At 43.6% G+C, this 12,023-nt stretch overlaps 1 non-coding gene across 1 annotated transcript; it reads left to right on the forward strand.

Annotated features, from left to right (window-relative positions):
- Positions 1-8,972: 8,972 nt before the first annotated feature.
- LOC129676995 (small nucleolar RNA SNORA17) lies at positions 8,973-9,100 on the forward strand. Its single transcript, XR_008720152.1, has one exon. It is a non-coding gene; the product is annotated as a small nucleolar RNA SNORA17 (small nucleolar RNA).
- Positions 9,101-12,023: the final 2,923 nt, after the last annotated feature.

A 12,023-nucleotide genomic window follows, 5' to 3' on the forward strand; every position in this document is an offset into this window, starting at 1 on the left:
ACTGTCACTGTATCCTGTCTCCTTCCCACCCCACTTTGTGAAAATGAACACTCAGAAGGAAAAATCTTGCATAATGCTCTCAGTATGTAGTCATGGGATTGATCAATTCTACAACCAGTTTTCTTCTCACAGTATACTGTTTGATGAGATAGTGTTTTATCAAGATATAGGTTTAATAGTGGATCTGAAGCAGGATGGTAAAGGAAAAATATAGATTGGGTAAAAGAGACAGAGAGGGAGAGAGAGATCATAGGTTGCCTAACCTGAGTTCATGTACCATTACTGGCATTTCTCAGTGTTTAGCATTGCTGAATGTCTTTCTTTCAAGAAAATTCACACATCTACCTTGAAATGTTGACAGGAAGGTAGAAAGTGATGGTTCATGAACAGGTGACCCTATACACGGTGCCTATACATAGGAGGCTCATTCACCAGTAGAGACATCAGCATTTGTCCTGAGAGTTCTGCCTTCACTCCAGGCCAGGTAATTTATCAGTTGAAAGACACAAAAATACAAATTTAGATAAAAATGCTAAAGATGTTGAAAAGCTCCCACTTAGTTTCTAACTCCTCTCCTGGGCTAGCTGGGATCGAAGTTTCAATCCTTGCCAGGCTCCCAGACCTCATCACAGCTACAGTGCTGAAAGCAAACAGACTCTAGGATTTAATTTTTTTCTCATCCCACCCTCTACAAAGCACAAATGTCATGGGCAAGGGGCAAACTCATTATAGCTAGGTTTCTATCTGCCTGGTCCAGATGCAAGTGCTAAAATGTGAGGCCAGTTCCAATGGCCAACATCCAGGACTGTGTGTGCTGTGACTAATGCATGTAAAACACACAGGGCTCCTCTCTTGCATCATCTGGACCCAGAAGGAAAAGTTAAATTCTCAGGAAACTCTCCAAAGTCTCCACCGCTTTTCATGGTTGAAGGCAGCAAATCTGGCTGACAGCAGAGGAGCCCAGAGGAGCTCTCATAGTTGGGATTGGATTTCTTTTTTTTTTTTTTTTTTTTAATATGGATGCTGTTGCTTATAGTGGACTGGGTGCCTAGCCACTATGCTAGTGAGGAAGGGATTGGTGGGGAGTTGTCTCCATTCGGTATGAGTCTGTGTGTGTGTGTGAGTGTGTGTGTCTCTGTGCATTTTCTCATGTGTATGTATGTCATATAAATGTGTGTTCACATGCCTGTGCAAGTCAGAGGCTGATATCCCATATCTTTATAGATCACTTTCTACTTTATCTTTTAAGGCAGGGAGTCTCACTGACCTTGGTACCCACTGATTAGCTTGACTGACTGGCTAGTGAGCTCTGAGTATCTACTTGTCTGACTGAACTCCCCACTGATTTAGAGTAGAATATTTATATATAACATATTTGTATATGTAATTATATATATATAGTTTGTGTGGCCAGCTTATATACTGAATACATGTATGTAATTTATACATATTGATTATATCTATATATTCATCTATACCTGGATTCTTTTGAATATAAACTCATGCTTGAGAACAAGCACTTTACCCATTGAGAACATCTGAGAAAAAAAATTTAATGGTTCGGGTGAGTTTGTGCATAGTTTCTTGGTATGTAATTTTCATGCATAGAAAGACAGTCTGTTCGGCTGATATATGATTAGAAAGAGCCATCAGGCAAAAAATTTCCAATCTCTACTATGCATATAAGGGCCTCACTTACAAGTGAGGACCACACAAATAAGGTAGTCCTGGTTGATCAAAGTTCCATCCTGGTCAAAGACTTGGGTCATAGAATATTGGGTTGTAGCTTTGTGATGTCAGGTACTAGTTTGGATTCCTCAACCATGCTGAAAAATTGTCCAGGGGGGACCAGCCTATTTTCTGGCCTTCCTGCCCCACTGCTGTGATACTGTTCACTGAAACTCAGTCACAACATTTAAAGATTTTTGGTATCAGTTAGAATAGACAGGGTTGTATGCTGATAACAAATAAATTCAAATTCTTAGAGGCTACCAGAGTGAGGGTTTGCTTCTTTCTGTGTTACTTGTTCATTGCAGGTTGTCAGGAACAATATGCTCACTGCAACTATGCAGGGAGGTAGGTCAACAGAAGAGGTGCCAGTCACTGAAACAGAGCAAAAGAAGGTAAAGAAGGATTTCACACCAGTAATTGCACGACCCAATGCATTGACACAGCTTGTCACATGACTTCATTAACCACCAAGGGGACAGAGCATGGATCTGACCACATTTCTCTAGTAAGGTGAACAAAAAATGTCTGTCAGTAATATCTCATCTCTTCTTAAGCTTTCCAGTCTACGTGTCTGGGATCTCTTCACAAGGGCACAACTTCATCCCCCTTGCTTCATTGTTGTGAATGACACCCATCATCTTGCCTAACTGTCGCATTAGTCCCCATCTGTGTTTCTTTGCTCATCTTGATCCCTGTAATTCACCCTTAACTTTTCAGTTCTCACCCCCTGGGCCACTCCTTCCTATATACAAAGTGTGGGTACCTCTGCCCCCTCCTTCCTGTATCCAGCCTACACATTTATAGAGAGAAGATAAAAGATATCAGGTTTGTTTGTGTCTAGTAAAAGATCTTTCAGGGCCCTTCCAAGCTGTGATTCTAGTATTCTATTATTATTCTCATCCACGAGGCTACAGACTCACACCTTCAGTGGGGAGTCCAACTCAGGCGCTTAATTAGCAAAGCAAATTAAACTCTAAGGAGCCCATATCCACAGTTGTTGGGTGACTTCCTGTGTGACCTGCCTCCCAGCTGGAGGGAGGGAGGGATGTTGAGGTGTCTGGGCCTCCATGCTGGAGCCTGGAGCATGCTGGCTTTTTTTTCCACACTTGACTGCCCTCAGCTAGCCTTGCTGTCCTGTGACTGTGGCTGTCTCCCAGGCCTTCCACCCACTCTCTCCCCAGGGGCTGTTATTATTCTCTCCCAATACATAAACACCTAAAGGCAAAATCCTCTACTCACTCCATCCAACAAAATCATAACCTTGCTTCCCACGAGCATAGGCCTGTCCAGTTGACAAAGCACGTTCATCAACAGTGGCTCATTGCCTTTTTTTTTTTTTTTCTGGCGACATCATAAGGTAGATATAATTATTGGCCACATTGGCAGATGTGGCAATGGAAACTGGGGTGGGGCCAGTCAGTGGGCAGCATGTCTGGGACAGGAATTTGGATACTGGAGAGACATGCCTAGGCTGTTTTGTGCCCCAGTGCATGGGCCTGCCTTGTACCTCCAGTTTGGGTGGCTACACTGAGACTCAGTTTCCCTAAGCCTTTTTGGTTTGGTAGGGATCTGTGGTGTGGCCAGACTCTGAAACCCCAGAGTGCAAGATAATCAGGACTGTTTCCTGTCTGTTTCCCTCAGCAACAATTGGCCAATTAAGGCAATTACTGCCAGTTTATATAACAGGACATAGGGATCACAGTGCTCAACTCTTACAAAATCTCCTATAAAAGCACTAATAATGCATTAATGTATTAATCCTCTTAATCCTGTCAAATTACCACACACTGGCTCTGCAGAGCTGACAGTGGCTCTTTGCTGCCTCTGCTTGCAGCAGCCATGGCTCCCTGTGAGGCTCAGTTGCTTTTTTTCAATCCTCAAATTACCCCATGCAGTTCTGGGGTCTACAAAGATCAGGGTAGAATAAGATTATAAGATAACATCTGGAAGAAAAGAAGTGAGGGCTCTCTTACAGGAAGGGAGTGGCATGTTATAAGGAATTGCTTTTTGTGTCTTCCTCAGTGAAAGGGGGCTGGTCCATATGGCCAGACCTATACTAGTGCTACAGGTGTGGATTAAAATCAAAAGGATACCTGATGGGATGTCCAGGTTCCTTGCAGACAAGAGCAAAGAAATGGATCAAGAACACATGTTTATTTTACTTTCTCCACTTCGTGCTTATGGTTCAAAACATGAGCTGTTGGCTTCCTGCCAGCTGCCATGAGAGTCTGTCCAACATGGGAGCAAAATCAATAAATTGGGTCTTCTGATACTGTGAACCAAATAAGCCCTTCCCTACTTTTGGTTGCAAATGTCAGATATCTGAGTCACAGAACTAAAAGTAACTAATAATAAACTGTGATTCTTGATGTGTCCCAGGGGATACATATCTAACATCAGAGTTTTTGTGTTCTCCTGGCACATGAGAGGGATTTTTTATAGATCTCCATTTTGTTTTCTATCTGTAAAGTGGGAATAAGAACTGTCACCAGAGGATTAAATGAGATTGTGTGTATCAGTTGCCTGTCACACAGTAGGGAGTAAGGAAATATTGGTTATTTTCCATTTACATCCTTGCCTTTTTGTTGTTGTTTGATGAAAATGTTGCCTACATTTCAAGACAGTTTATCTTAAGTATATCAGAATGATCAGGAGTAGGGTTGACAAATGCACTACACATCTAGAAACTGGCCACTGATTACCTCTGAGCAGTTGGGATCACTTCTGGCTTTAGGATGCTGTGGGAACTCCTGGTTTTGCTGTTCTTCCAAGCCCTTTAAAATCCTTTTAGTGGATGGGAGGTAGGCTATAGAGAGCTCCTCATCATCAGTCATGAGTGGCCTTATCTTGGGCATCCGCAGTGTTCCTAATGAAGAGGCCATGTGTGCATGCCGGAGCAGCATCTCATCTTCTTTGTTCCCATTCAATTGAGAAGAGCTTGCCTGTTTCCTAGTATCAGCTGTTTGTGCTTCCTTCCTCCTCCCTCCAAGAGTTGAGGTTAGTGAGTTGGGGACTATCTTTCTCTAAGGACATAAATTTGTTGACACTCTTACCTCCAACAGGTGGAGCCCCAGCTTCATCCCTTTGAGAGTGGGCTGAATTTAATGGCTTGGTTCCAATGAGGAGACTTTGGCAGGAGTGATGGTCCATGCTGGCTGTAAAAAGTATTTGGATTCCTTCTTGTTCTCTCTGGAGCATGCATGGGGAATGGAACTACTCTATAATGAGAGCCTTCAGCTTTCTGGAGGAGGCCATGAGGTCAGCAGCCATGTCCTCCTGCCATCTACCATGTGAAGGTGCTATTTTGGAAGAGGATATTTCAACCCCACCCAGCCTGCTGATTACTGCAGCCCAGACAGCATCTTGACTGTAGACTCCCCTGAGACCAACCTGTAACCAGTCAGCTGAGCTGGTTCAGATTCCTGAATTATAGAAACAGGATGAGATAATAAAACAGTTGTTGCAATTTTTAGCTGCTAAATTTAGGGTATAATTTGTTATACAACAAAAGGTGGCTAACATAATTAACAGTGAAAACATAATTAGATCTCTCAATAATTGAGCTTCAGTGTGTGTGTGTGTGTGTATAAATGATAGCCTGAGTTCACATGTTCTAAATCCATTTATTAATGCTGTGTAGCTAGGTGTGGATAGATGGCAAAGATGGGAAATTACAATTCAAAGTCTAGGAGGCCCAATGCAGAAGGAGAAGGAAATTACAATATAGGGCACTGTCATATCACAGTGCCAAAGGGCAGTGAAGTGCCTCATGATACAAGCTGGCTTTGAGGACAAAAATGGTTTTCTAGAAGTAGTTTGACAACTATGGTGAGACTCCTATAATAAGTAGGAAGAAACAAATTTAAAAGGAGCAAGTCAGAGAAGGAGCATTTTAGGTGCAGGGAACTGCTCATACAAAGGTATGGGACAGACATGAGAATTCACTGTCTTCTACGATGGCTTGGTGTGATCAAAGCTTGTGTGTGTTTGTGTGTGTGCCCACCCACATGCATGTGAGTTTGCATATGTGCACGAAGGGTACAGGGACAGATAAACTTGTGTGTATGTATACAAGTGTTTGTGATGTACATATGTGCATGTATGCATGCTTGTATGTGTCCATGGCAGGAAGAGTAAAGGCAAGGGAGAATTGCACAAGGGATAAAGTTTAAAGAGAAAAAATTATTTTGAATCTTAGCTGACATGCTATAAATGTGTGTTTTTGGACAGACCACGTGTCTTCAATGAGTGCAGCCTCCTTATTTCTAAAGTAGGAGCCATTTTTAAATTTAATCACTTTACACCTTCATCCAGATACCTCCTTCCTTTCCTCCCAGTCCCACCCTCAGGCCCCTTTCCCCACTGCTCAATATCCTTCTCAGAAAAGGGGAGGCCCCCTAACCCTGGCACCTCAAGTTGCAATAAGATAAGCGCATCATTTCCCACTGTGTAGTAGTCATTTGTTGGAGATCTTAGCCAGGCTCTGGACTGAACTGGGGATATGCTGATCATGATTCAAACAGCAAACCTGCTGTCCAGAGGCCTTGAGCTCAGTGAGGTCCTTTATTCTGTGAGAAACTACTGCACTGAGTGCTCCCTGGATGACACTGTCCTGGGGCTGTGTTATCTCCAGTTTCTCATCTCTAAGAACTAAGGCAGGCCACCAAATGTCTTGATAATTGCCAAATGGTATGCAAGAACAGCCACCTGAGCTTAGAACAAGCTCACACACTGAGTGTTTTTAAGCCCAAGCCCTTGTGGGAGGTTGCCTGGTTTTAATTCTTACCTCCAGCATTTAACAGTCATGTGACCTCAGCCATCTGAGCTTTAGTCCTTATACAGAAAAAAATTGGAATATAATAATATTTATGTTAGTGGGCTTCTGCAAGCATTAGTGTCTAAGACACTTGGTAACTGCTCGGTGTGTGGGAGCAAGCCTTTGAATATTTGTTAGCAAAATAACTTGCTGAATATAGAAACCTAGTTTCTTAGTTGGACTCTGAAAACAAATCCTAATTCAAATTTTACAAATCCTAATTTCAAATCCTAACAAATGTTATGTAACATTTGTATGATGTTGGGAAAAGAACTGGAGAAGTGGCTGAGCAGTTAAGAGCTTTTACTGCCCTTGCAGAGGACCTGTGTTTGGTTCTCAGAACCCACATGGTAGTTAGCTTATAACTTTCTGTAACTCCAGTCTCCTGGAATCTAAATTCCTCTACTGAGCTGAGCTGTCTCTTAAACCCATCTGGTGCACATCAACTCACACAGATGCCTGTGTCCATTAATATGAGTGGGCATGTGAGTATATGGAAGCTAGAGGACAATCTGGTGCAGCTCCTCAGATGCTGTCCGTTTTATTTATTTATTTTAGATGGGTTCTCTCATTGGCCTGGAACTTGCAAAGTAGGTTAGGCTGGCTGGCAAGGAGCCTATCATTGCTTCTCCTGTAGTGGCCCCTCCCCCCACTCCTAGTCTTTTTTCATGGGTTCTGGAGATTGAATTTAGGTCCTCATACTTTCAGGATTGAACTATCTCTCTCCATACTGCCACTCAACCTTCTTATCTGCAAAATGAAAGTAATAGAACCCTCCTCAAAAGTTTACTGGAGGTGTTGACCAAAGGAATGCTCATGAAGTGTTCAGAATAATGTGTTACTCAGCAAGTGCTGCATACGTGTAACTGATTGTTTTACAAGGCTAAACTATACTCTGCAGAGGCAGGTACCAATATGAAAAACCAGCAAGAATGATGGCCTTGTCTCCACCCTTACAAGGACATAAAGCCCTTTGTTTTGAATCTACACCTGTGGAGTACTACTAGCTATGCCTTACTGCCATCTCTAGGGCTGCCGCTTCGTACTGTGCAGGAAATCCAGAATGCAGTTCAGAGGCAACCTCCTGTTGCATCACTGCATGTTTCTTCCCTGGCTTCTTCTCTGTCCAGCATTGACTCTTGGTTGCACTCTGGGTTAGTGGGTCTAGGGCTGGAGAGGACTAAGCCCAAAGGGGAGGAAGGGGCCGCTCTTTCTTCTGCGCCCTGCCATCAATGGGCTGGGAGACTCAGGCAGGTCCTCTGCTTAATTGTCAGATGGATTCTGGAGGGGTAATTTCATTGATGTGCACTGTGGGAGGGTCTGCAGGCCTTAATGACTGGCTCAGCCTGCTAAATCTGTTTACCAAAAAATAAGGTTATTGATTTCACAGATATTTTTCCCCATTGCCGTCAGCCTGTTAATGCGAGTTTTATGTAACAGAACAAATAGATCAGAGTGTAAAGTCTTTTGAAAATCTCTGGTGAATGCTGTAATAATGCTTTAATGTATTAATCCCCTTAATCCTGTCAAACTTCCAAAAGAATTTCAGGACGGGCTGACAGAAGATCTCACTCCCAACGCTGGCAGCTGTGGCTGCATGTGGCGGGGGTTGCTTTTTCCTCTATTGTGTATTGACTCGGGAGAAGCTCCAATGGCTGTGGAATCAGTAGCAAACATGTCAGCATATGAGAATAATGGAAGGGAGGCTGAAAAGAAGGAAAGACAGCTTCAAGAAAGAGGAGTTCTCTTAAGCCTTGAAATAGACCTGGTGAAAGTAGACCCAGGAGGCAATGTTGCCTGGTTCACCCCCTCCAATATCTTCTTCACGGCCTCTGTCTGCTATGCACTGAGATAAGTACCATGGCTTGTTCAGTCTTCACAGAACTCTCTCTTACCTTCAGATTCGAGTGGTCTGTCACTATTGCCAGCAGTTGCAGTCGGCAGAAAGAGGCTGAGCTCAAGGCTTCTTCTGACCCAGAAGCCCAAGCTACTACCTTCTTTTATACAGGTCCAAAAATAGAGGACCCCTTGATGTTGATATAAATGTAGTTAATTGTTGCTGGAGGAGGGAGACTAATTTTCTTCAGTGGTATAAACATTGGTGAGGTGCTCATGTAAATAACCCTTCACACATGTTCCTTGTAAGTAAGCCTAATTAAACGCAGTGGGTCACCAAATGAAGAAAACAATGGAGTGACAATGGAAGGGGGAATACTGTTTGGGAAGAGGATCAATAGAAGTGGGAGGGTGACAAGAAAGTGTTAAGGATAAATATGATTAAAATAAACTCTATAGGCTTAAAATGTTACAATGAATTCCATTGTGATTTCCAATCAATATGTGCTAATAAAGCAACAAAACAAAACAGAACAGAAGATGGGTTCAGAATGCTCACCCCTGTATTACAAATTAATACCCATGAATTCTTGCCCCTAGAGATGCTGCAGGTGTGGCTGCTGTGTCACGTGTGCATCAGTAGCTGGCAGAGAGGAAAGGGAATACACCTATGCTCACTGTTCTGACCCGTGAACATCTGGGGAGTATTCTAACACTCACTGACAAAAGTGAGCCTGAGACGGCCAGCCGTGCAATGCTGAACAGGCAGGCCCTGGCAGACTCCCAGGGCAGGGAGAGAGCCAGAGATGAGATGTTTCCCAGATGCTGGGAATGCAGATAACCCACCCAGGAGTGAATCCAAGACAGATGACCCCTGCATAGGCCCAGGAGAAGAGTGCACCAGTCAGTTGCCATGGAGTCCAGACAGAGACCTAACCTAAGATGATGACCAGTCCAGTGCCTTGCAGGCCTGGAGGGCAGACCATATCCAAGATGACCCCCACCAAGTGCCATATGCACAAATGGGCCATAGCACTCCTGAAAACACTCCTGAGATAACCCCAGTCAGAGGCCCTGGGCACCACTAAAAGGAGCAAGTAAACTGTGGAGAGATGGAGAGAAAGAGAAGCAAAAGGCTGTGGGCACAATGAAGAGAAGCAGAGCTGGAGACTCAAGGATAGTGAGGAATAGCCTGATGTGAGTAGCCAGTGATACCACCTGGGACCATGGTGGGGTCCTGGCCTGTGCTGCTACCAAGGGCCATGTCTGGATCTCTGGCCCTGAAGCATCATAAGCCAAATGGATGTCCCCAGTCTGGGCTGCTGCTCAGGGACATGTTTTCTGAGAGCTGCACAGAACTGGTCTCATACCTTGCCTGGGCATTGTGGGAGATCTGGCTCTGGGAGCATGAAGACGGGAGAGCTGACCCCACCCCTAGCCACATTGGTACCTGGAAGAGTGGACCCCTCACATGACCTGGGAAACACAGTAGAGCTGGCCATGGTGGCATGGACATGAATGAGCCAGGCCCGAGGAGACTGGGAGACCTGGGTCTGCCTTTTGCTGGTGGCAGCATTGGATGGGTCAGCTTGGGCAGGGCAGGAGAACTCATTCCATCCATGAACTGTTGAAGTACATGTAGGGCCAGGTCCTACAGATCCAAAACTACAGGATCTCCATGACACAGGGCAACAAATGGATATATGCAAGGAGTCCAAGTGAGGTTCCTATATTGATAATGTAGTAGAAGCCAGAGGCCTCATACCAGATTGACTGATGATTTATTGCAGTGAACAATTTCAAGCAAAGAAGTGTGACCAAAGGGCATATACTATGGGCCACACTGTGCAAAACTCTACATCTTCCACAATAACAAACTTTTTCTTCTGTTGGTGGGGGGGGGTGCAAGGGTGGAGGGCAGGTATGAGGGGAGGGGTCATGAGTGGGCTTAGAGTGCTTGATGTGAAATTCAAAAACAACCAATTAAAAGTAAAAAAAAAAAGAATTAATAGAGAACTGAGGTTATAGCTCACTTGGAGAGTCTTTGTTTAGCATAAAGTTGTGGAATTTATCTCTAACACCTTTTAACCAGGTGTTGGTGGTTGACCCCTCTAACCCCAGCTCCAGAGACGTGGAGAAAGAATGATTAGAAGGTCATTCTTCTTATGTAGTGAGAGTTGTAGGTTAGTACATAAAGCCAGGTCCAAGAGAGAGCGAGACAGAGACAGACAAAGAAAGCTGGAAAAATGTACTCTTTTTTGGTACATTGTTCAATTTGTAATCATTGTGTCAAAAATTCTGAAGGGAACAACTTAAGGACAGAAAAAATTATTTTGGTTTGTGGCTTTAGAGGATGTAGTTCATTGTCTGTTGGGTCCCTTGCTTTGGCCCTGGGTTGAGAAAAACAAACAAACAAACAAACAAATGCAAAAGCAAAACAAAAACAAAACAAAACAAAAAAAACATTGTGATAACAGAAGCATAGAGCAGAGAAGGCTGTTCCCTTCACAACAGCCAGGAAGCAGAGATAGGAAGACACTGGGCACACACTCAGGAATTCTTCAAAGGCACATCTCCAGGAATTCCCTTTCTCTAATGGAGACCTACCTTTTAGGTTTTCCTGCTTCTTAACAGTCCATTCAATTGTGAATTCATTTATAAATTGATATGTTACGCCAAACACATGATCCATTCACTTCTCAGTGACCAGATCTTCCTGCTGGGGACCAAATCAACACATGAGCAATTTTAGGTAATACTTTATATACAATCCATGACGTTTGTGATTTGGGTTATATGAACAGCACATGGTTATGGACTGGTATGCAGGCTGAAGTATCTGAGATAGAGCCTGTCCTGCTAGGCACTTCTGGTAACGTCCTTTCCCATCTCAGCCTCGGGTACCTCATCAATGAAGTGAGAGAGTTGACTTTGCTGGTCTTTACAGTGCATCAAATTCATTACCGCAGAGGTGAGACCCAGCCTTTGATAACCTCAGTCTAATGCAGACACCATGAGGCACACACACAAAGAAACTCTTGATAAACATGAATTTGTTTCTCTGGAAGCGATTGGACATTCAGCATGTCAGAGAGTTCCTGGAGGTGCTTTCAGGATTTCTGTGGTCTGGTTTTGATGTTTCTCCCTTATTTGGATGTAGTTAATGGTACATGGACCACTTGTATCCTGGTTTTTCCTGAGTTCCTCCCCAGTGACCTCATGTTGGATTTAGGGATGTGAATGATAAAGGCTATGGTTAGAAATGCTGGTTGCTACATGACTTCCCCAGTCCTGACCTCATCATTCATTCAGGGGCAAGCTTGCTCCATCCAGTGTATAAATTAGACCTTGTTACTTTCCCTTTATGGTACTTCAGAAGCTCTTGATGATCCTTAGGATAAAGTCCAAATTTCTGAAAGTGGTCCTTCAAGCTTCACTTACCTCTCAGGCTTTTACTTTGAGATACTATATCTTTCTTCAAATATACATTCTAGCTGTCTACATTGAGCCTGGTGGGTTCCATTACCATCTCCAGGGATAAGTCATGTCCCTGCTGAAGGTGCATAGTTAACTTCTGCTCATCATAATATCCTTTCTCCCAAAAGATTCTCCTTGTTCTTGTGTTGAGGAAGGCATGTCT

This window comes from Psammomys obesus, unplaced genomic scaffold (assembly GCF_907164565.1).
Source record: "Psammomys obesus unplaced genomic scaffold, mPsaObe1.curated_primary_1811, whole genome shotgun sequence".
NCBI classification, from domain to species: Eukaryota; Metazoa; Chordata; class Mammalia; order Rodentia; family Muridae; genus Psammomys; species Psammomys obesus.